The 22,199-nt window shown below is 46.6% G+C and overlaps 1 protein-coding gene across 6 annotated transcripts in view; it reads right to left on the bottom strand.

Annotated features, from left to right (window-relative positions):
- ZHX2 (zinc fingers and homeoboxes 2) overlaps positions 1-22,199 on the bottom strand; it is a 247,719-nt gene that overhangs the window by 95,832 nt on the left and 129,688 nt on the right. The window contains exon 1 of one of the 6 annotated variants that reach the window (XM_012451585.3): positions 7,772-8,456. The exons of the other annotated variants lie outside the window; for them this stretch is intronic. The gene's annotated coding sequence lies outside the window, so the exon portion shown is untranslated. Of the gene's footprint in view, positions 1-7,771; positions 8,457-22,199 lie in introns of those variants that run through there. 6 annotated transcript variants of the gene reach the window in all.

Below are 22,199 nucleotides of genomic sequence, written 5' to 3'. Positions count from 1 at the left end.
TGCCCTCAAGGAGCCCACAGTCAAGCAGGGGAGACAGAAAGTAACCAGAAAACAAAGAACTTATAGTGGTAAGTGCTATGCAGAGAGGTTTTAAAAATGACGTGATGGTGACAAAAAAGTGACTCTCAACAATATGATCAGGGAAAGCCTCTTTGAGGAGAGGGTATCTGAGATCTACACATAGGAACAGCCTTGACACACTAATGAGTGTCAGTGAAAACAGAGGAAGCAGCTCACTGATCACCTGCGACAATTTTATGTTCACTGCAAAATAATTTTCAAATTATTCAGTTATTATTTAAAATTCATATTTCCCCAAAGGTACTTTTATGAAAGGTCTTAAAAAGCTCCACCGAAATGGACTTTTCCCTTTTCAACATGAAAACAAAGCTCTTCAATGACTTTACAATGGAAATAAGTTTTTCTGTCTCCTACTTAAGACAATTCAGGAATAGATAAATATGAGATAAGAACTTCAAACAGATTGGGGGAAAAGACAGAGAGAGAGGGAAAAAAGTCATCTGTGAGTCCAGATCAAATATCAGAAGGAATTTTAATTCCAAATAATAGTTTTCATAAACTGGATAAAAGATAAAATTATAGCACACGGCTTTTTGAAGTAGTCAAAATGATGCACTGTCTTGATAGCTTATAAAAAGAACTTTGAAGTTGGGCATGGTGGCTCATGCCTGTAATCCCAGCATTTTGGGAGGCAAAGGTGGGTGGATTACCTGAGTCCAGGAGTTTGAGACCAGGCTGGCCAATGTGGTGAAACCCCGTCTCTACTAATAATACAAAATTAGCTGGGCATGGTGGTACATGCCTGTAATCCCAGCTACTCTGGAGGCTGAGGTAGGAGAATTGCTTGAATTCGGGAGGCGGAGGTTGCAGTGAGCCAAGATTGTGCTATTGCCCAGCCTGGGCAACAAGAGCGAACCTTTGACTCAAAAAATAAAAATAAAAAGTAATTAAAAATAAAAATAAAAATAAATAAAAAACTTTGCATCCAAATGCTATGCTCCATCTTTGATGCGAGAAGCTGATGGAGAAAAGCCAGAATCAAGAAGGTCCGTAATTCACTAGCGTGGGCAGACACTTACGAGGTGACCTATCCTATTCATTAGTCAAGGTCAACCACAGGTTTGTGAAGGAATAGAATGTAAATACGGTGAGAGAAACTTCACCATTACAAGACGTTTGTGGTCTGTGTGTCTGGGCAGGTGAGTGAAGTGTCTTCCAGAGGTGGCTGTCTGTCCTCAATGTCAATGTCAAGGTCAGGGTGTTTTGGACTGAACTGATCCTTGAGAAGCCAGTTGAGTAGAGTGGGTAAGTCCATTAGCTTTAGAATCAGAACAGAATGGTTGGAATTACAGCTCTCTCGGACACTTCCAGTTGTAGGAGGTTGGCAAGATATGTGACTTCTCCTAGATTTGGTTTATTTATTTGCAGTAAATAAATTTTATCTGGAACTAATGACCACCGCATAGGGCTGTGAGGATTAAATGGTATAATGCTTGCAAGACTCCATCATAACTCCAGGTACCTGCAAACATGCAATAAATGGTAGCAATGTTTATGCTGACTCAAGGCCAGCCCCAATAGATGTTTTATTTATTTATTAATGGAGACAAAGTCTCACTATGTTGCCCAGGCTGGTCTTGAACTTGAGCTCAAGTGATCCTCCTGCCTTGACTTCCCAAAGTGCTGGGATTACAGGCATGGGCCACCGTGCCCAAACCTAAATGTACTATAAAGCTGAAATTAGTGTGTGAGAAGGAGTATGAGAAAGGTGAGGCTGGTTTGATCCATCTGAGGAGATTGAGGTAGCTCATGACTCTACCTCCTGAGCCAGGAAACTCAGGACATTGTCTTTGCATGTGTATCTACCTAGGTTTCAAATCACAAATCGATCACATTGTAACACCTTTACTCTCCCTCTTTCTCTGAGCAATATTCTTGTTTTTTTTTTTTAAAGCAATAAGGTTAAGACATATTTTGAAGCAAAGTGGCTTTATTATTTTTGCAGTTAATTCCTGATGCTATAATCTTCTCCCAGGCAAAGTATTCTTTGTCTGTATAGAAAGAATCATAACAGCTGCCACCATATACAAGCACACACACCTACCCGCCCACAAACACGGAAAAGAGAAGAGTGATGTGTTTCTGAAAGCAGAAAAAAAATCTTGCTAAGACAGAAAGAAAAAAGAATCAATTCTGGTTTTACGTGTCACATACATAAATAAATAAGGCACTATCAAATGTGTAAGATAAGCCTGCTCTGATTTACAATCCATCAAATTCTGCTATCAAAACATTTAGCGAGGCTGAGAGACTAGAGGGATTTACAATATCGACAATTCCTGGTGTAACCTTTTCATTTCCTTCCTCGTGGGTGATTCGTGCACACTCCATCTTCCTGGATCCAGGAGAGGAATGAGATTTCTCTGCTCCCCAGGCACGGATCAGGGCGAGACAGGGCTTTTCAGCAGTTCTTAGATTCTGTCTGTCAGATCTCTTTCTCCATTCTACCCTCCATCCCTGCCTCCAGGCCACCCTTTGCAGCTTTCCCTTGAACCCCTTTCATCTCTACCTCGAAAAGACTTCCCTTTATCTCAAAGCCTTGGATAAAGGGTGAAGGTTTACTCTTATTCTCTGATAGAATGTCCTCCACAAAGCTATTCACTGAAGCCAGTTAAATCCCAGACAAAACCCACTGAGATTCAAACCACATCGAGAGGTGGTGTTTCTGTATCTCTCTGCACAGGACCCACAGTGGGGTAGGCTGGAAAATGGTCCTCAGAGATATCCAGGTCCTAATTCCTGGAATCTGGGAATCTTACCTTGTATGGCAAAAGGGATTTGGATGATGTGAAAAGGGGCTTTGATGGTGTGATTAAGGACCTTGAGATGGAGAGGTCATCCTGGATTCCCCACATGGGCCCTAAATGTAACCACAAGTGTCCTTATGGGAAGGAGGCAGGAGGTTTTTTTCTGAGATGGAGTTTCACTCTTGTCACCCAGGCTGGAGTGCAATGGTGTGATCTCAGCTCACTGCAACCTCCACCTCCTGGGTTCAAGAGATTCTGGAGGCAGGAGTTTTGACTACAGAGGAGAAGGTGATGCAATGATGGAAACTGATGTTGGTGTGAAGCGCTTTGAAGATGGAGAAGGAACACAGATGGACACCAGAGGCTGGATAGGCAAGGAAATAGATTCTCCCCAAAGTCTCCAGAAGGAGCCGGCCTGCCAGCACCTTGGCTTTAGCTTAGTGCATCTGATTTTTGACTTTTTTTTTTTTTTCAGATGGAGTTGTCCAGGCCAGAGTGCAGTGGCGTGATCTCAGCTCACCGCAATTTTCGCCTCCTGGATTCAAGCAATTCCCCTGCCTCAGCCTCCTGAGTAGCTAAGATTACAAGCACACACCACAATGCCTGGTTAATTTTTTTGTATTTTTAGTAGAGATGGGGTTTCACCATGTTGGCCAGGCTGGTGTTGAACTCCTGAACTCAAGTGATCCACCCGCCTCAGCCTCCCAAAGTGCTGGGATTATAGGTGTGAGCCACTGTGCCTGGCCTGATTTTTGACTTCTAACCTCCAGAAATTTAAGAGAATAAACTTGTGGTGTTTTAAGCCACTAAGTTTGTGGTAATTTGTAACAGCAGCCACTGGAAACTAATACAGGGGGCAAGCTGAGCTCGGTTTGCACCTGTGCTGTTCCTCTCACTCCACCTCCAGCAGCCCTGGAGAAGCTGAGCTGTTGTTTCTTGGGAATGGAGAGTAAACTAGAACTCCCAGCCCCAACCAGTAAGATTCACAAGGCCAAGATCTGCTATTGTTTTCAGTTTCCACAAAATTGCCACAGTTAGGATGACGACTGCCTCTGCTCCACCTTTGAAAATGATCGTCTTTAGAGAGACACGTACCAGCTCATACTGTCCACGTCACCTCCAAATCAGGTCTACAGTTCATCTACCGCTCTCATTTCCTACTACGACCACCCCGATCCAAGGCACCACTATCTCTCATCCAGGCCTCCTGCCTGGTTTCTCCTGGGTCCCCGCTCATTTCCTTCTCCCATTCATTAATTCTCCAGAAAGATATTTTAAGATCAGAAATCACATCTGCTTAAATTAAATATCCTGGGTGCTCAGGCCGTGCCCCAGACCAATTACATCAGAATCTTAAGGTAGGGCCAAGGATCAGTAGGTTTTGAAGTCCCCTGGGTGATCGTGATGGGCAGCTGGGGTGAGAGTCTCCTGAAGACTCTCGTGCCACAGTGTGTAATGACTGGGTACATATGTGACTTACACCCTCGGCTACATACCCCTCTGTAGAACCCCTGCTTTGAGAGGTGAAGGATCTTACTCTGAAACTGTTGGAGCTAAATCTGTCTTTAAGTGGAACTAACAAATATTTTTCTTTTCATTTCCTAGGACTGCAGTGAGGATCAGATGGCATGAGGAGTGCAACAGTATCAACCCGCGCTCTTCCCTGTTTCTCTCTTTCTTCTTTCCTTCCTGTCTTTAGTCTTGTCAGAGATGAATGTCTTGTGGCAGATTCCTCTGTGGGCCCAAGGCTAACTGGGAGAAACATGAGGACCACCGCACAAAATCTGGCCCTTCCATGCAGGCAGCAATGTGCAAACTCTGCATAATCCCTGTGGCTGCTGGAGGCTGCAGGCAGCTGCAGGCATGGAGCCCCATGCACGACTGTGTTCTAACACAACAGAACAGCTTCTTTCTGTTTTGGGCAGGGTGAAGGCCAGGGGAATTATGGCTGCAAGTCTGGACCCGGTGTTGTTCAGTCCCTCCTTTTACAAGGATCAGAGAGGTATTATGGTCCATGAAAAGGTACATAGGTTGGGGGGCTATTGGCAGGGGACCCCTGATAGCCTGATGGAAGACATACCCAGCTGGACCTGGCACATCCCTCAGGCCAGGGAGGTTATCAGTTATCCCCTGATAACACCAGGACCAGCTTTGGGCTGAAAAAGGGATGGTTCTCGTTGACCTTGCTGGTGTGATGTCTTGGTGGACAGACCAACAACTGTGGGTGCCAGTGCGCCAGCCAGTCCCCCTACTTCCCATGAGCCTGACAACATTCCCAGCACCCCTGTCCTCTATCTCTTAGAAGGTCTCTCAGACTGGGCACAGTGGCCCACTCCTGTATTCCCAGCACTTTGGGAGGCTGAGGCAGGCGGATCACCTGATGTCAGGAGTTCGAGGCCAGCCTGGCTAACATGGGGAAACCCTGTCTCTACTGAAAACAACAAAAAAATCAAAATGAGTTGGGCATGGTGGAGGATGCCTGTAATCCCAGCTATCTGGGAGGCTGAGGCAGGAGAATCGTTTGAACCCTGCAGTCCAGTCTGGGTGACAGAGCAAGACTCTGTCTCAAAATTTAAAAAAAAAAAAAAAAAGGTCTCTCAGGACACATGTGGGATGCACCAAAAAGTGGGAAGAGAAGGTCTTTTGCAGGATTACCTTCACCACGGAGGCAAAATTCTTACCAAGTCTGTCCAGTGTGGAAGGGTTCTAAAAAGGCATGATTTTTTATTTACACTTGAGAAAGAACCTGTGGGGGCTGTCCATTCTTTCACAACCCCGCTCACATTTCTAAGCAATTCTGTAAACTGTTGCTCTTTTGTAGAAAGTCACCAGGCTGCTCGTTCCTTTTTGCCAGCAGTCCTCTACATTGCCTCTGCAGCCATAATGACCACAGAGATGCTGCTGATGGTAATAACTACCCCTCAGGTCCCGAGTGTGCAATACAGCCCACAGAACATTTTTACACGCATCCTCTTGCAAGAGCCTCTTAGCCCTGAGGAGGCAGAGCAAGAAATGCTAGGACCTCTGTTTTCCCCAGAGGCCACTGAGGCTGAAGAGAGGTTTCTTCAGCAATCTATCTCAGAGCCTTCATTATACCCACTCTGCTGTTACCTTCCAGGTTTTAGAAGCAGGTAATGAAAAGACTGTTACCTTCTTGTACAAACAGGAGCTACAGCATGGAACCGGCCTGCTGAATTCAGGTGGGGACCAAAACTAGGTCCTTCTTTGGCCCCTTTGATACCCCATTAGGTGCAAGAACACGTTAGTCAATTTCAAAAGCCATGTGGCAGTCATAGCTTCCCACAGAACCACCGAGTTGGATTTATACTAGTAACCTCTGTACTCTACAGATTTTGAGACAGAGTGTGAGCTATGGGTATATATAAGGACAAGAAACAAAATAACACTCAGTGGATTTTTTCAGACATGGAAGTCATGTCTTTGTGATTTGCTTTATCCTTTCCGGAGGAATTCCCAACTGTCTTTTTTTTTTTTTAAAGACATGGTCTCACTGTCGCCCAGTCTGGAGCACAGTTGGACAATCTCAGCTCACTGCAATCTCCGCCTCCTGGGGTCAAGCTATTCTCATGCCTCAGCCTCCCAAGTAGCTGGGCTTATAGGCATGTACCACCATGCCTGGCTAATTTTTGTATGTTTAGTAGAGACAGGGTTTCACCATGTTGGCAGGTCTCGAACTCCTGACCTCAAGTGATCTGCCCACCTTGGCCTCCCAAAGTGCTGGAATCCAACTGTCAGTCCTAATGTTCCAAGATGCAATGACCCTGGGTAAGGAAGCTTGGCCAAAATATAAAGACATATATGGATATGAAGAAGCAAAACCCTACACACAAATGAGAAGTGGGGTTGCTTCTTGGCTGACGGAATGAGCAAATCTGGTTGAGGAGCTCTGGCTGATAAAAGCAGGCATATAGGGGAAGAAATGAAAAAGTTAGTGCTCCTGGTGCCACATGGGTGGTGTTAGAAAAAGTTATAACAGCTAGCGTGTTTGAGGGAAAGCACATTTCAGAAATAAATGGAAATCTCAGTTTTCTCATCTGTATCGTGGAGATAATAGAAACTAACACAAGATTGTTGCAGAATCAAATAATATTGATTGAAGAAAAGTACACAACACAACTGGTATATAGGAAGTATTCAATAATGTTCACCAATAAGATAATAAAAATAGTAATTGTAACAACCGTAATAAAAATAATAGGTTGTCCTATCTTTATGGAAAACCCAACTTGTCCCAAGTCAAAACGATCACCTGGCTTCCTCATTTCCTTTCCCACACTTGTAGGGGCACCACGCTCTGTCACTCAGGTTGGTAAACATAGAGTCATCTTGGATACCCGCTGCTGGGCCCAGGGTGTGAGGCCTTAGCTCCTGGGTTCTCTCCTACAATCTGAATCCAAGCTCTGTCGCCATTTGTTTGTAACATTCTAGATGTCTCCACACTAGTCCGTGCTGTCCTCACACCTTGCCTAGATTATGGGAATCGAAGGACTTTCTTTCCTTCCCAAGTTCTTCCATCCCAATTTGCCCTGTGCCTGCTGCCAGGCAAATCTCCCCTAAATCTCTGATCTTACCCATTTCTTCTTTCAGTAATCATCCGTGCTGGCTCCCCATTCTCATTGAATTTCATCCCAACTCTTCTCCCAAGATGCAATTCCAAGGCTCTTCCCAAACCTCACACACTCTCCTCCCTGAACATTCTGCCCCCCGACCCACAGGCTCTTTGAATGTCCCCTACTTCTCTCTGCCAAATATTTTTTGATGATTTGCCAGCCAGACCCCTGGTCTAGGCACTGGGGACACAGTAGTGAACAAAACAATCCAGTTTCCCCCGATAAGCCAATATTCTCAAAAGCAAGGTTGTCGGGTTCTTATCAACCCATCAGTAGTTCCTCTATTCATTTAACAGATATTCAAGTACCTACTAAGTGCCAGCTTCTGTCCTGGTGGGAGCAGGGGAGAGAAGTGAGATGGAGGAGATAGAGCCTGGCTTAGAGCTGTCCTCTTGGAGTTTAAGTCTAGTGGAGAAAAAGAAAATTACAGAGGTCCTGATAGTGCAAGCATGCTAGGGCCAATTTTAGGGGCAGTATGGACTTTACGAAAGCAGTGAGAGGAGAAGAGGGGAAGCAGGAACTCAGTAGTGTTTATCCTGAGGGCAGTGGAGAGTGGCATGAATTGATGTGTATTTCAGAAGCCACCAAGTTAAATCCCCCTGTGCCTGGTGCTTCCTAGTTTGCTTCCAGCGCTCTTTCTGGATTCCTGAGTCTGATTTCTAATGGGATCTTGATCTGCCAATATGGTTTGGCTGTGTCTCCACCCAAATCTCATCTTGAATTGTAGCTCCCATAATTCCCACGTGTCATGGAAGGGATCCAGTGGGAGGTAATTGAATCACAGGGGCAGGTCTTTCCCATTCTGTTCTTGTGATGGTGAATGAGTCTCACAAGATCTGATGGTTTTATAAAGGGGAGTTCTGCACAAACTCTCTTGCCTGCTGCCATGTAAGATGTCTCTTGCTCTTTGACTATGATTGTGAGGACTCCCCAGGCACGTGGAACTGTGAGTCAACTAAATCTCTTTTCTTTATAAATTACCCAGTTTCGGGTATTTTTTTTTTTAAGATGGAGTCTCACTCTGTCGCCCAGCTGGAGTGCAGTGGCATGATCTCAGCTTACTGTAACCTCTGCCTCCCGAGTTCAAGTGATTCTCCTGCCTCAGCCTCCCAAGTACCTTGGATTACAGAGATACACCACCACGCCTGGCTGATTTTTGTATTTTTAGTGGAGATGGGGTTTTACCATGTTGGCCAGGCTGGTCTCGAATGCCTGACCTCAAGTGATCCACCTGTGTGAGCCTCCCACAGTCCTGGGATTACAGGCATGAGTCACGGCGCCTGGCCTGGGATATGTCTATTAGCAGCATGAGAACAGACTAATACAACACTATCTATTCATCACTATGTCACTGGCTCACCCAGTCCCAGGTGCTGTACTAGTTTGTGAGGCTACAAAGAAAACACATAATCCCTGTAGTAGGCTGCATCATGGTCCTCCAAAAGACACCCAGGTCCTAACGCCTGGAACCTGTGAATGCTATCTTATATGCCCCAAAGTTGTTATTGTATACTGCAGATATGATTAAGGTAAGGACCTTGAGATGGGGAGATCATCCTGAATGATCTGGGTGGGCCCTTAATGCAATCCTCAGGGTCTTTCTAGGAGGGAGGCAGAGGGAGATTCTAGACAGAAGAGCAGAAGGGTACGTGACAGTGGCAGAGGGAAGTAGAGTCAGAGAGAAGATGCCACGCACTAGCTCTGAAGATGGAGGAAGAGGCTATGAGCCAAGGAATGCAGGGAATGTAGCCCTAGATGCTGGAAAAGCAAGGAAACAGATGTTCCCCCAGAGCCTCTGAGTGAGTGTGGCCATGCTGATGCCTATGCCGCACGAGGAGCTCCCTAGAACCGGCTGAATGAGGAAGAAAACACACTGGGGCCTGGCTGACAGATGGTTCAGATCTGCTCTTGCCACCTGAGAGTAAACAACCATAGCTACAGTGCAGCGACGGGCCACGGAACTCACTGGTCTTCCCATGTTCCCCATCACCCTGAAGCCGCTGGCTTGACAGAATGACAAAATGGCCTTTTAGAGGCTCAGTTACAGCAGTCACAGGAAACTATTACAATCCCTATTCTCAGAGAGTTGACCATCTAGTGTGGGACATAGCCTTTAATTAAAGAACCACACAAATTATTATCTAATGACACACTGACAGCAGCCAGACAGCCTGCCTTTGCATGGGGAGACATTTCTCCAGGCAGAGCCCTCAACCTCTGTTCCACACTGGCATCAGCAGAGGAGCTTTTAAATACCCCTGTGCTCAGGCCTCACCCTGTATCAATTCAGAGAGTTTCTCTGTAGGTAGGGCCTAGGCATTTATATATATTTTAAAGCTCCTGGACAGTTCCAGTGTGTAGCCCAGCTTAAGAAGCACTGGTCTCAGGCCAGCCACTTCCCAGGAGATCTGAGCTGGGGAGCATGTGTGTGGCTTCTGTGAAGGATACTGATATGAGGGGCTATTCCCATTCGGTTCCTCTCTTAGGTGGGTTCATAAATCTGGGCTGTCATCTCACTTAAGCTGTCACCAGAAAGTCCATTTCTGTGTGTGTCCCCCACTCTGTCCCATGTCCACTTGTTCACCTGCAGTCACAATGGCCTCCCAATCAACCTTCTACTCTATCCCTGTGATCTGCTGAAACACCCTACTCCCTTCTCTTAACCCTTCCCTGGCTCCCTAGCACTCCCCAAATATTGTCTGAGTTCCTCTGAGTCATCTTCAAAGCCTCGCTTAGAGAGCCTGGGCTTCTGACTCAACCAACATTTGCTGGCTATTTCCAAACCTGCCCTGCCCTCCTCCACCTCGAGGCTTTGCTCGAGCTGTTCTCTCTACCTGAACCAGCCCTCTCTCAAAATCTTCCTATCAAAGGCCAACCTCTAACCTTCAAAGCCTTGCTCACATCCCTTCTACAACAGTGTGTCTGGATTCCCTCCGTCAGATTGTTTACTCCCTTCTCCACTAGCAGAGAACACAGTTTGAACTTTTCACAGACATCTATTAGAGTTATCTGTGTGGGTGTTTCTCTCCCCCAGTGGTCAAGAGCTGATTTTGGGCAAGAACCTGGTGCTCTTCATCACTGTGTCTTCCATAGCACTAAGCACTGGGGCGTGCTCAGCAGGTGCTCTATCAGCAGTTACGGATCATCAATCACACATCACTGCGTCCTCCTCTGTCCTGCACATCTCTTGGTATCTAGTGCAATTTGCGCAAGACCCTAGAAAGAACCTCGTTTGGCAATTATTTGATTTCAAGGGGAACAATCAACTAGTAGTTCATGCCACAACTGTGTACCAAGGTCCATCCAAATCAGTTTAACTTACTCCAGAGTTATCTTGGGGCGAAGACACAAATCTCAAATGCTGAGAAGTCAGGCAGATGCTGGGTCTGCTTTTGTATAGCCAATAGTAAGTTTTTCAGTGGGGTCCCCTTTTCTTCTCTCTAGGAGTTCTTGTAAGAACTTAATGCAGAGTAAGTTGTATAGCTGCCCCTGTATTTTTCTTAATGGAAAGATGTCACTGACTCAACTTTGGAGGAGGAGAACAGAACTGTGAATTCTCCCATATTCTTAGCAGCAGAAGTAGAAGTAACTACAGCAATAACTGTGAGACCCCAAAACAACTGAGACCACAACTCAGAGACCCTCAAATCCCTGGCCACTTAGGATCAGAAGCCACAGCATATGGGGTATGGTGGACCTTCTGTTCTCTCTGTCTGGTCACTGGATGTTCACTGACTGGCCACCTGGTTCATTTGATCATTCATTCAGTAAAATACGTACTGAGGGCCTAATATACACCAGCATTGTTCTGGGCACTGAGACTATTGTCCTCTCGATCTTCTATTCTAGAAGACCCTTTGCTGTCACCCAGACCTGGGTTATGACCTGTGGAGATCAAAAGGGACTGGAAGTGAAATGACACGAGGCCAGGCTCTGGCCCCAGTCCATCTCTGCTCACAACCTTTAATGGATTGAACTTTGTCCCCCTAAAAAGACATGTCAAAGTCCGAACTCCTAGTACCTTAGATTTTGAGTCTATTTGGAAACAAGGCCTTTACAGAGGTAATCAAGTTAACATGAGGTCATTGTGACCAGTGACCTATGTGAATCTATGACAGTTCTGGACCAAAGCCTTTAAGAGGACATGCAGTTTCTGCTTCTTTCCCCTTGGAGGAGTCAGAAGTTTGACTACTTTGAGGCCACCATGCTGTAAGGGAGCTCAAGCTACCCTTGTAGAGAGACAGACGCTTAGCCAGTCTCCAGCTGCTCTAGGCCCATCTCACTTGAGGCCCCCAGGCCTCCTGGAGTACAGATAAGCCCAAATACAATATGACTAGTGTCTTTATGAAAAGGGGAAATTTGGGTGCAGGCAGAGAGGGAAGACGATGTGAAGAGCCACAGGGAGAAGATGGCTGTCTACAAGCCAAGGAAGCCTGAGGTGCCCAGCAGCTTGGAGATGGGTCTGGAACAGATTTTCCCCTAGAGCCTTCAGAGGGAGCACTACCCTGCCAACCTCAGTGTTGGACTTCTAGACTCCAGAATGAGAAGACAATGAATCTCTCTCAAGCTACCCAGTTTGTGGTGCTTTGTTACAGCGGTCCTAGGAAACTGACACACCACGTGAAGCAGGAATCTTTCTAGATAATCATGGCTTGGCTAACCTGTTGGGGAAGGCCCGCCTGGCTGATTCTGCCAAGTTTGACAATCTGGACCTATGTTTCATCAAGACAGAACACAATGACTTGGAATGGAAATGCCTTATTTTTAGCAAATTTGATGTATAAAGGCTTGGCATTTACAATAGAGAAACTGAGGGGTGGTGGTTATTGATAGGAATCTGTCAGAGAGTATACCCATGGAGCATTCATAATTAGGGGCCATCCCAGAATTCTGGTTTGCATACAACTCTTTAAAAAGCCAGCTACTCTGAAAGGTGTGCTATCTGAGCTCTGCCTTTGCCTGTGATGAGTGATGTTGGTCCTGTCACTTAGTTCTGCTCTCAGGTTCCACCATCAGCTTCTCAGATTTTCCTTCCAGGAAAATCCAGGCAGGTGGGTGTGGTGACTTTGTGGCAGACACTGTAGCAGATTAAAGGTGGTTGCAAATTGTGTGACACTTTTTTCATTGAGAGATGGGGTCCGTGTTCCCATCCCTATCTCCCTTGAATCTGTGCTGACCTGTGACTGCTTTGAACAGTATAATATGGTAGAAGTGAATCTATGACAGTTCTGGACCAAAGCCTTTAAGAGGACATGCAGCTTCTGCTTCTTTCTCCTTGGAGGAGTCAGAAGCTTGACTACTTTGAGGCCACCATGCTGTGAGGAAGCTCAACCTACCCTTACAGGGAGACAGATGCTCAGCCAGTCTCCAACTGCTCTAGGCCCATCTCACTTGAGGCCCCCAGGCCTCCTGAAGTACAGACAAGCCATAACTGCTACAGTCTATCCAAACTTCTCATGCACAGAACTGTGAGATATAATAATCATAAACTTCTGTCTGCAACTCCTGGTTTTGCTGTGGTTTGCTATGCAACAGCAGTTCACCAGAACAGAGGCCAACCCAAGATATCAACCAGGAGTGTGAGAAGATGCTTTCTGTCTAGACTTTTACACTGACAAGTAATGTTGGGAAGGCATGGAAGATGCTGAGGAGGGTCTCAGGTTGTGGTGGAGTCCACACCTGATGGGGCCACCTGGTTGGCTCTGTCAGCTGGATGACAGAGGCTCAACTGCCCTTTTGCAGTCCCCAGCAGTCCACTAGGCAGATAGAAAATGTGACTAGAAGGGAAGAGAATCTTTATGACACAATACGACTAACAGCTTTAAGGTGACTACTCTGCTAGGTGGTTCATGTGTTACCGTTAAACTTTACAACCCCTTGACAGTAAGTGTTTCATGCATGTGGAAACTGAAAGCTCAGAGATGTTGAGTAATCCATTCAAGTACCATATCCAGTGCAACGCAAAGCTAGGATGCAAACCCAGGCTCGAAAGCTGTGCTTTTTGAAGGAACCCCAAAAAGGTCAAAGTTGGGGTGATCTGACAAGGAAATGGAGAAGAAGGACCAGGAGGAAGGCTGTAAAACAAAGTACAGTCTAGTTATTCAAAGGTTCCCCAGGTAGTGGCTGCCACATGATCCATTTGGCAAACATGGAAGGTTATAGCCACCGGCCCCGAGACCTAACAGCTTCTCAAAGTCCCACAGGAGCAATGGCTATGAAGATGCTCTGCTAAGAGTTTTCTGCAGGACAGAGGGACTGACTGTACGAGCCCTTCCCTAACATCTGCTGATTTTGTAAGTGGATATATTTAGTGGTGGAACAGTTTTTCTTCCAGTTTCATAACACTTAAAAAAAATCCCGCTTGTCCTATTTTTTCTTTTTTTCCTTTCCTTTTTTTTTTTTTTTCATGAACTCACAGTGATGTTGCCATTCTTTCCATAGCAACACACTAGGATACGGACTCTGCTTTGCTGGGAGAAGTCTAAGACAGACCCGGGAGGAGGAAGAAGAAGGTGTTGGTGGGGGTGGGGAAAACAGTTCTAAAACTTCAGTACTCAAAACGAATGCAGACGATGCCTGAGCCATTTTAGCTCAAAGAGCTACAAGTGTCATCCCAGCTCCGTGCTCCCATCCTGTCCCCGGGGGATTCCTTCTTCATCATCAGGCACAGGTTCTGCAGGCCCCTGTGTATGTTTCCAGCCTGTCACTCGTTCTCCCTGAAGTGCTCTCTTTCTTCAATTCTCTTTTAATCCTTTTGGTGACACAGGGAAGCAGCTTCAACTAGGTGACATCTGTTTTTAACACTTTGGGTTAACATCAACTTAGCTCTTTTTTTCCCCGCAAGCTTTACTGAGGCATACTTGACAAGTAAAAAATGTATATATTTTAGGTGTACAACTTGTTTTGATATAGGTATACATTGTGAAACAGTCACCACAATTGAGCTGATATATCTATCGTCTCATACAGTTGCCATTTCTTCTTCCTTCTTCCATCTCCCTTCCTCCCTCATTTCCTCCCTCCCTCACTCTCCCTTTCTCTCTCTTTCTTTCTTGATATGGTCTCCCTATGTTGCTCAGGCTGCTCTCAAAATCCTGGGCTCCAGCGATCCTCCCACCTTGGCCTCCCAAGTGTTGGGATTACAGGCGTGAATCACCACACCCACGCTTCTTTTTCTTCTTTTTTGTGGTGAGAGCACTTAAGATCTGCGGATCCAAACCCCCAGGGGAGAGGCAGCGTGGCGGTGGGGATGAGAAAGAAGAAAAACCAGCCTGATTGCTCATCCCTGCGGTCAGAACTTGGGCACAAATCATCTCCTTCTGGCGGGGTGTAGTGGCTGTAATCCCAGCACTTCGGGAGGCTGAGGTGTGCAGATCACCTGAAGTCAGGAGTTGAAGAACAGCCTGGCCAACATGGTGAAACCCCGTCTCTACTAAAAATACAAAAAAAATTAGCCAGGCATGGTGGCAGGCGCCTGTAATCCCAGCTACTTGGGAGGCTGAGGCAGGAGAATCGCTTGAACCCAGGAGGTGGAGGTTGCAGTGAGCAGAGATCACACCGATACACTCCAGCCTGGGTGACAGACTGAGACTCCATCTCAAAAAACAAAATAAAAAAATCATCTCCTTCCATCCTCACAACAGCCCTATAAGAGAATATTCTTATCTCCACTTCCTTGAAGAAACTCAATCTGAAACCAAGAATCCAGAAGGTGCCACATATGAGCAAGGGATCTAAAAGCACAAAGCAGGATGCGAATGCTGGTGCTGTGCACTGTGGCGTGGTGCTGTCCAGCCCACCCATTCGGAGATCGCCCCCCTTGGCCTGAAGGCAGAAGAGCCAGCATCTCCTCTTGCGGGTGACTTGCGCTCATCACATCAGTCCTGCCCTCATGCTTCTCAACGCAGCTCTCGACCTCTCATTTCTAGTCTCTGAGAGTCCGGGGCTGTGAACTGGAGAGCACATGGCCCACGGCGGGGCAGGCAGTCATTAGAAAGCAACGCTTCTGAAGAGTATATAACCTCACGTGGACACACGCCTATAATGCTAAGTGAAAAGCGATGCTGCACCACACTGCATGAGTCCATTTATGTGACATCTGGAGAAGGCAAATCATAGAAATCCATTGCTTTCCAGTGTCTGAAGGTGGGCGTTGACTATAAGGGCTACAGGGGAGGTTTTGGGGTGATAGAACAGTTCTATATCTTCATGTTGGTAGTGGTTATTCAACTGCATGCATGTGTCAAAACTCATAGAACTGTACACTAAAAGCGTAATTTTATTGAATGTAAATTATATCTTAATTTAAAAAGGCAGCCGCTACCAAAGTTATCAAAAGAAAATAAGCAGAAAAAAAAAAAATGCAGCTACACACCAGTATATACAACAGGATTCAATTTGAATTTTTTGTTTGTTTTGTTTTTGAGAAGGAATTTTGCTCTTGTTGTCCAGGCTGGAGTGCAATGACACAATCTTGGCTCACTGCAACCTCCACCTCCCAGGTTCAAGCGATTCTCCTGCCTCAGTTTCCCAAGTAGCTGGGATTATAGGCATGTGCCACCATGCCTGGCTGATTTTTGTAGTTTTAGTAGAGATGGGTTTTCACCATGTTGACCAGGTTGGTCTTGAAGTCCTGACTTCAGGTGATCCACCTGCTTCGGCCTCCTAAAGTGCTGGGATTATAGGTGTGAACCACCTAGCCGGGCCTCAACTCGAATTTTTGTAAAAACATGCAAATTGTAAGACTATGCAGATGCTGTTAATGTCGGCTATCTATGGGTGTAGGAATTTCTCATGATTTTTATTTTCTGCTCGATATATTTTCAACGATTTCTGCAATAACCTGGATTATTCTCTATAGAATCAGAAAAGTGGTTTTATTTTGTTTTCGGAGAGCAAACACGATGGCACAGTTTTTCAGTGAAGCTCCATTTCTCAGAAGCTGTGTGACCTCAGGCAGGCCACATACTTTTGGACCCTATATCTTCATCTGCAAACGGGACGCTACCACTCACCTCTGAGGTTGTCATGATTAAATGAGACAACAGATGCGAAGTACTTTATAAATTTGAAGATACAGTTTGACTAGTCATTACCACCACCCTCTCATCTTTGAAAATTTCTTTTATATCTGAATCCACTGGTTTGCAAGTGTGGCAACATCACACATTTGTGCTGGTAACAGCTTGAAGCTGGCACATGATTTATTGAAAAACAAGCAAACAAAGGAGCACTGAGTCTGTAGTGAGTACACAAGAAATACGTGAGGAATGAATGACGGCCATGCTTCCCACCATGTGTTGGAGCAGAAAAAAATAGACTGAGAACCACTGCCTTCCCCAGGCATTGCAATCAAACAAATCTTCAAAACCGTCTGTCATCTACTGTGTGCTGATTATGAATCCAGCACATGGCTACAGCTAACGTACATATGAAAAAACAGAAGATGCACACCTCAAGGAGCTAACCATTGAAGGGGGAAGAGATGAGTAGCAGATGCAAAATGAAAGTGAAAGAAGGGTCAGGCGCAGTGGCTCATGCCTGTAATCCCAGCACTTTGGGAGGCCAAGGCAGGTGGATCACGAGGTCAGGAGTTTGAGACTAGCCTGACCAACATGGTGAAACCCTGTCTCTACTAAAGATACAAAAATTAGCCAGGTATGGCACCTGTAATCCCAGCTACTCAGGAGGCTGAGGCAGGAGAATCGCTTGAACCCAGGAGGCAGAGGTTGCAGTGAGCCGAGATTGCACCACTGCACTCTGGCATGGGTGACAGAGCGAGACTCCACCTCAAAAATCAAAACAAAACATCAAAAAGTGAAAGAAGAGCTGGCTGACGGGAGAGATTAGCAGGTGCTGCGGTGATGGTGGGGTTGGGGAGGAAGGCTTGCCTGGCTAGGCGAGACTACTGCTGAGCCTCAAAGTCCAGGAAGCAACAGATGTTACAAAATGAGAGTGGAGGAAGGATATTCTGGTGGGAGAACAGTTTGGGCCAGGGGTTGGCAAACTATGGCCCGTCTCCCATTTTTGTAAATAAAGTTTTATTGAGACCCATGAATGCTTTCATGCTTCAACAGCAGAGTTGAGTAGTTACCACAGAGACCTGGCCTGTGCAGCCTGAAATATGTCTTGGCCAAGAAGTCTGAGTCAACCATGGTCTCCTCCAAGGACAAGGCGAGAAGTGTAACAGGAGTGGGATGGGGGCAAGGCAAAGGTGAGATGGGTAAGGCACTGAGGGTGGTGGCTGTGGCAAGGAGGCGGACACACTGGGACTTGGAAGCCAGGATGACAGTTCTTATTTTCCGGGAAGCAAAACAGCTTGGCCAAATTTGCTGGGGAGGCAGAGGCTTTGGGGATATGGATCAGCCTACGGTCAATCTTGGTGAGGCTTAGGGTGATGGCTCTACTCCTAGGGGTACAAGAGAGTCACGTGCAGTGGCTTTGACATCCCAAGCAAGGCTGGGAGAAGCCGCCTTTGTCAGAACAGTGACAGAGGCTGAGGGGATGTGATGGTGAAGACCCTCCTCCGATACTCCCCAACCCTAGGTGGCACTGGCTCCTTCAACAAATTCCAACGCCATCAGCTGGGTATGGGAGTGTTGGTGGGTAGGAGTGAGGTTCGACAAGGAGTAAAGGAGTGTCAGGGAGAGTAAAAGATGCTAGTCAGACTCCAGCTTTATCGTTGACTCTCCCATTCATTTATTTATTTACGGATGGAGTCTCACTCTGTCACCCAGGCTGGAGTGCAATGACACAATCTTGGCTCACTCCAACCTCTGCCTCCTGGGTTCAAGCGATTTTTCTGCCTCAGCCTCTCAAGTAGCTGAGATTACAGGTGCCTGCCAATAGGCCGAGCTAATTTTTGTATTTTTAGTAGAGATGGAGTTTCACCATGTTGGCCAGGCTGGTCTCAAACTCCTGGCCTCAGGTGATCCACCCACCTCGGCCTCCCAAAGTGCTGGGATTATAGGCGTGAGCCACTGCACCTGGCCTTCTCCCACTCATTTTAAACTCCTGCATGAGCTTTCCTCTCTCTCAGTCTCTAATTAAACTCTTCCATTTTTGAATTAAGCTTCCTATAAAAGCAACTCTCAAAATAAATGATTTTTTTAAGGGCTGTATCTCAGGACCATGCTAGGTTGAACTTTTGTCCCCAGGGCCTATTATAGTGCCTGGCACACATGGGTGCCTAATAAAAATGCTGGTTGAATGATTGAAATGACAAAGGTGGTTGGGACATAGTCTCTGACTTGGAACAGTATAATTCCTGTGTCTCAGGTTTCTTATCTGTCCCATGGGATTGGTACTTAGTTCACATGACTGTGAGGATTAAATGAATTTAATAAGAGGCACTTAGAATGGTGCCTGGGTCAAAGTGAGGGCTCAGTAAAGATTAGCCACTAGTCTTATTATTACAATCTAGATAAGCCCAGACAAGAGTAGCAGAGTCTTTAGGGCTATGAAAGTTAAGACAAGAGTGGGATCATTCCTATCAAGAAGATCCAGAAAGCTTTCAGAGTAGAGATGAGGTCTGCAGTGTGTTGAGAAGAATCCTGAGGGCCTTACTAGGCAGAACCTGTGATGTGATTGACTGGTGATGTCTGTTCTGGGTGAGGAATGTGCAGTGGTGGTATGTGTGCCTCTGTAGCCTATATTCTGTTTGTTTTAGGATCCAGACATGTCAGGGTACATTTGGAATTTTGGCAACACAGGCTTGCTAGTGGTTTTTTAAATTCCAAGGCCCAAGGGGCTTTGGGAGAAGTAACTCATCCTTAGGAAGGCACATACCCTGACTTAAGAAGACCATGTTAGTCATTAGACAGAAATGCAGTTCTGACTGCGGCCTTGTGCCTGATCTTCATCAGGGCATCCTTTGGCCTTGGTTGCAAGGATCCATGTCTGATTTCAAGAGTATGAGACAAGTATAATTGGACAGAGTTGTCTTAACAAAAATCACTGTGTGAGGCAGCAGTGCTAGGGCTCTGTGGTAGGAAGTAACATGCAGTGGGGAGAGATGAGGAGTTGGGGGAGAGGGACTCTCATGGCAGCAGAATCCACTGTGGGCTTGGGTGTGGTGGGCATGGGGGACATTGTGGTGGGTGAGGGGCTCTGGCAGATCATGTTGTCTCATGGGGACAGGGACAGGACCCCCAACTCCAGCAGGGGCAGGAAATGGTTTCTTGGTGTCTTTTTAGAGTGAAGAACACCTGCAATGCTCCCTGAGGACTCCCAGAAATAGGGAACTGGCTGTGACCCACTTGGAGGTCCCGCTACAGTGGGTAAAGACAAAGCCTTTTGCACAGTGACCCAACTTGGTGCCCAAGGCTGGGAGCCCTGAGAAACACAGGTCATAATTATAACATCGCATGGGATGAGTGCTCTGGGTGACAGGGAGGACATCACTGGCTGCCTGGCGGGGGGACCGGGGACAGATGTGCTGGAGGGTTTCAGAGAGATAAGAATTGAGCCAGGCACAGTCGTGAATATGGGTCTTAAAAATCAGGAGACACGCATGAGTGAAAGAACAGAGGCATGAAACGGAAGGCTGGGTCAGCAAAGGGTGCAGATTTGGGGTGGATGGAGGTCAGGAGACAGTGGTGGGAGATGAAGCCAGAAGCGGTGGGGAGTGAGGAGGCAGAGCTGGAAGGGATGTGGATGTTAGGAGCAGACACAAAGTCCTGGCTCCGGAAGAACAGGTTAAACGATAGGATGGATGGAAGAAGGAATTAGGATTTAGGAGAGAGGAGACGCTCTCTTTTCTTTCATGAGAACAATATGGGAAGGAAACTACTTGGACTTTTTAAAGGAAAGGAAATCTGAAAAGCAAGATTACGAGCAAATACAGCAAAGAACTGACGGTGTGTGTGTACATATGCACATAAAGCCAAAGGGCAGGAGATGCGTTATGTTCTCAGCCTCGAGCCTCAAAAAAGTACCTCTAGGTGGAAAAAAAGAAAAAGAAAAAGAAAGGCACCGAAGCCCCTCTCCACTGGATTGAAGTGGAAGGCACAAAGCAAAGGGGATGATCAGAGCGTTCCCAGGATGCAATGCAACTTCCTCCAGGCGCCAAGGGGAAGGGCCCCTCTTAACCTGGTCCTCTGTGCTCCCTTCTCAGCCTCGATGGCTCAAAAGGACTCCGCTGGAAGATGTGCAGGCCGGGTCGCCCTACCCAGCAGGGACGCAGCCAGGAATGAGCCTCCTCTCCTTGTTCTCGCCTCGTTGCCAGTCTTTGGAGCCTTGCTGGGAAGAAGGAAAACCGGGGCAAAGCTGAGATGAAAGTGTCTGTAATCTCATAAAAGAGCCAGGCGGATGCTCTGAAAGGCACGGAGGAGCCAACACCTGCCATTTGCACTTCAAGGCAGGCTGTTGATACCCACAGAGGCAAGAGGTTCATCTGCCCTTCCCCCAGGTGCCTGGGCTTGGGTGAGAGATGGTCCTGGAACCAGAGTCTACTGGCTGTGTGTCCCCCGGGCTGCAGGAGGTCCAGGAAGAGAGGAAGACAGCCACCAGGGCCCTGGGCCTGGAGTGTGACTTTAGGAAGAGCTGGAGAGCTAAAACTCCATCACCCTCTTTCCTTGCCTGCAAAATATTATTGATCACTTTCTTTGGTCTTCAGAACACTGTGCAGTGGGGAATAGTTCCCAGCACCACAAACGAATCCTTTCCCATTGCCATCACAAAGTAAGACTCCACCAGAACTGAGCAAAGAACAAGTCTGTTGCAAATGAGACACTAATGGAGTCTTTTCTGCTTTTATTTGCTCTCCAGAGAAATTTCGCAATGCTGTTAGAACCCAAAGTCTGGATGTGGTCCTATTAATCACCCATAACTGAAGGAGGAAATGTTTTCTTGCAGCGTGAAGCCAAGAAATCAAAAGCAGAAAGAGATGAATGATTTTCCACATGAAATCCTCAAAGGATCAGGATGGGACCTCTAACAAATTTCTATTTATTTGCTATTTCCCACAAGTGATCTACAAGAGGTACTCAGGGAGATCTCCAAGATTAAAGGGAACATGCCATCCACTGGGGTCATGAGACACCAAGATGGTGGGAGAGTCCATGGGCAGCAGCATTAAATGGGAGGGACCAGTTGCAGGATGGGTTAAGGGGCGTCCACCCTCATAGTTGTTAAAACACATGCTCTGAATGAAGAACCCCCGAAACGGGTTTTGTGTGAGCAACAAGGCTGTTTATTCACCCAGGTGCAAGTGGGCTGAGTCCAAAAAGAGAGTCAGCAAAGGGCGGTGGGATAGGAGCTGGTTTTGTAGGTTTGGGGTAGCAGTGGAAAGTTACAGAAGTTACAGTTTAGGGCAGTTTTTTGCAATCTGGGAAGGGGTCATAGGTTTGCAAGGTTGGTTACAAAGTCCAATGGCCTTGTCGATTGAGGCCGGAATAAGAAACAATAGAAGAATGTCTCAGGTTAGGTAGGCACTTCAGGGGTTGATTGTCCTTCCATTTTTCATGATCTTCCAGCTACTTCAGGTTTTCTAATTCTGGAAGGCCCTCCAGAGGTGTATGGGTGGGTCACGGGAGTCATCACAGCATCAATGGCGCCGTCAGTCAGCCTTAAAGACCTTACATTAGCATGACTGGGCCATGTTCATGAGATTTCGGGCCCTTGGCTATTCATTCTAACTCTGGGAAGGCATCCACATGGTAAAGGCCTTTGAAGGGGCATCAGGAGCCTCAACACTAGCTCCTCCTAGTGTTGTCACTCACAGTCACATGGCCCCTGCAGG

This window comes from Aotus nancymaae, unplaced genomic scaffold, assembly GCF_030222135.1.
Source record: "Aotus nancymaae isolate 86718 unplaced genomic scaffold, 86718_ANA_hifiasm-v0.15.2.pri h1tg000036l, whole genome shotgun sequence".
Taxonomy (NCBI): domain Eukaryota; kingdom Metazoa; phylum Chordata; class Mammalia; order Primates; family Aotidae; genus Aotus; species Aotus nancymaae.
This window is presented reverse-complemented; position numbering and strand designations above follow the sequence as displayed.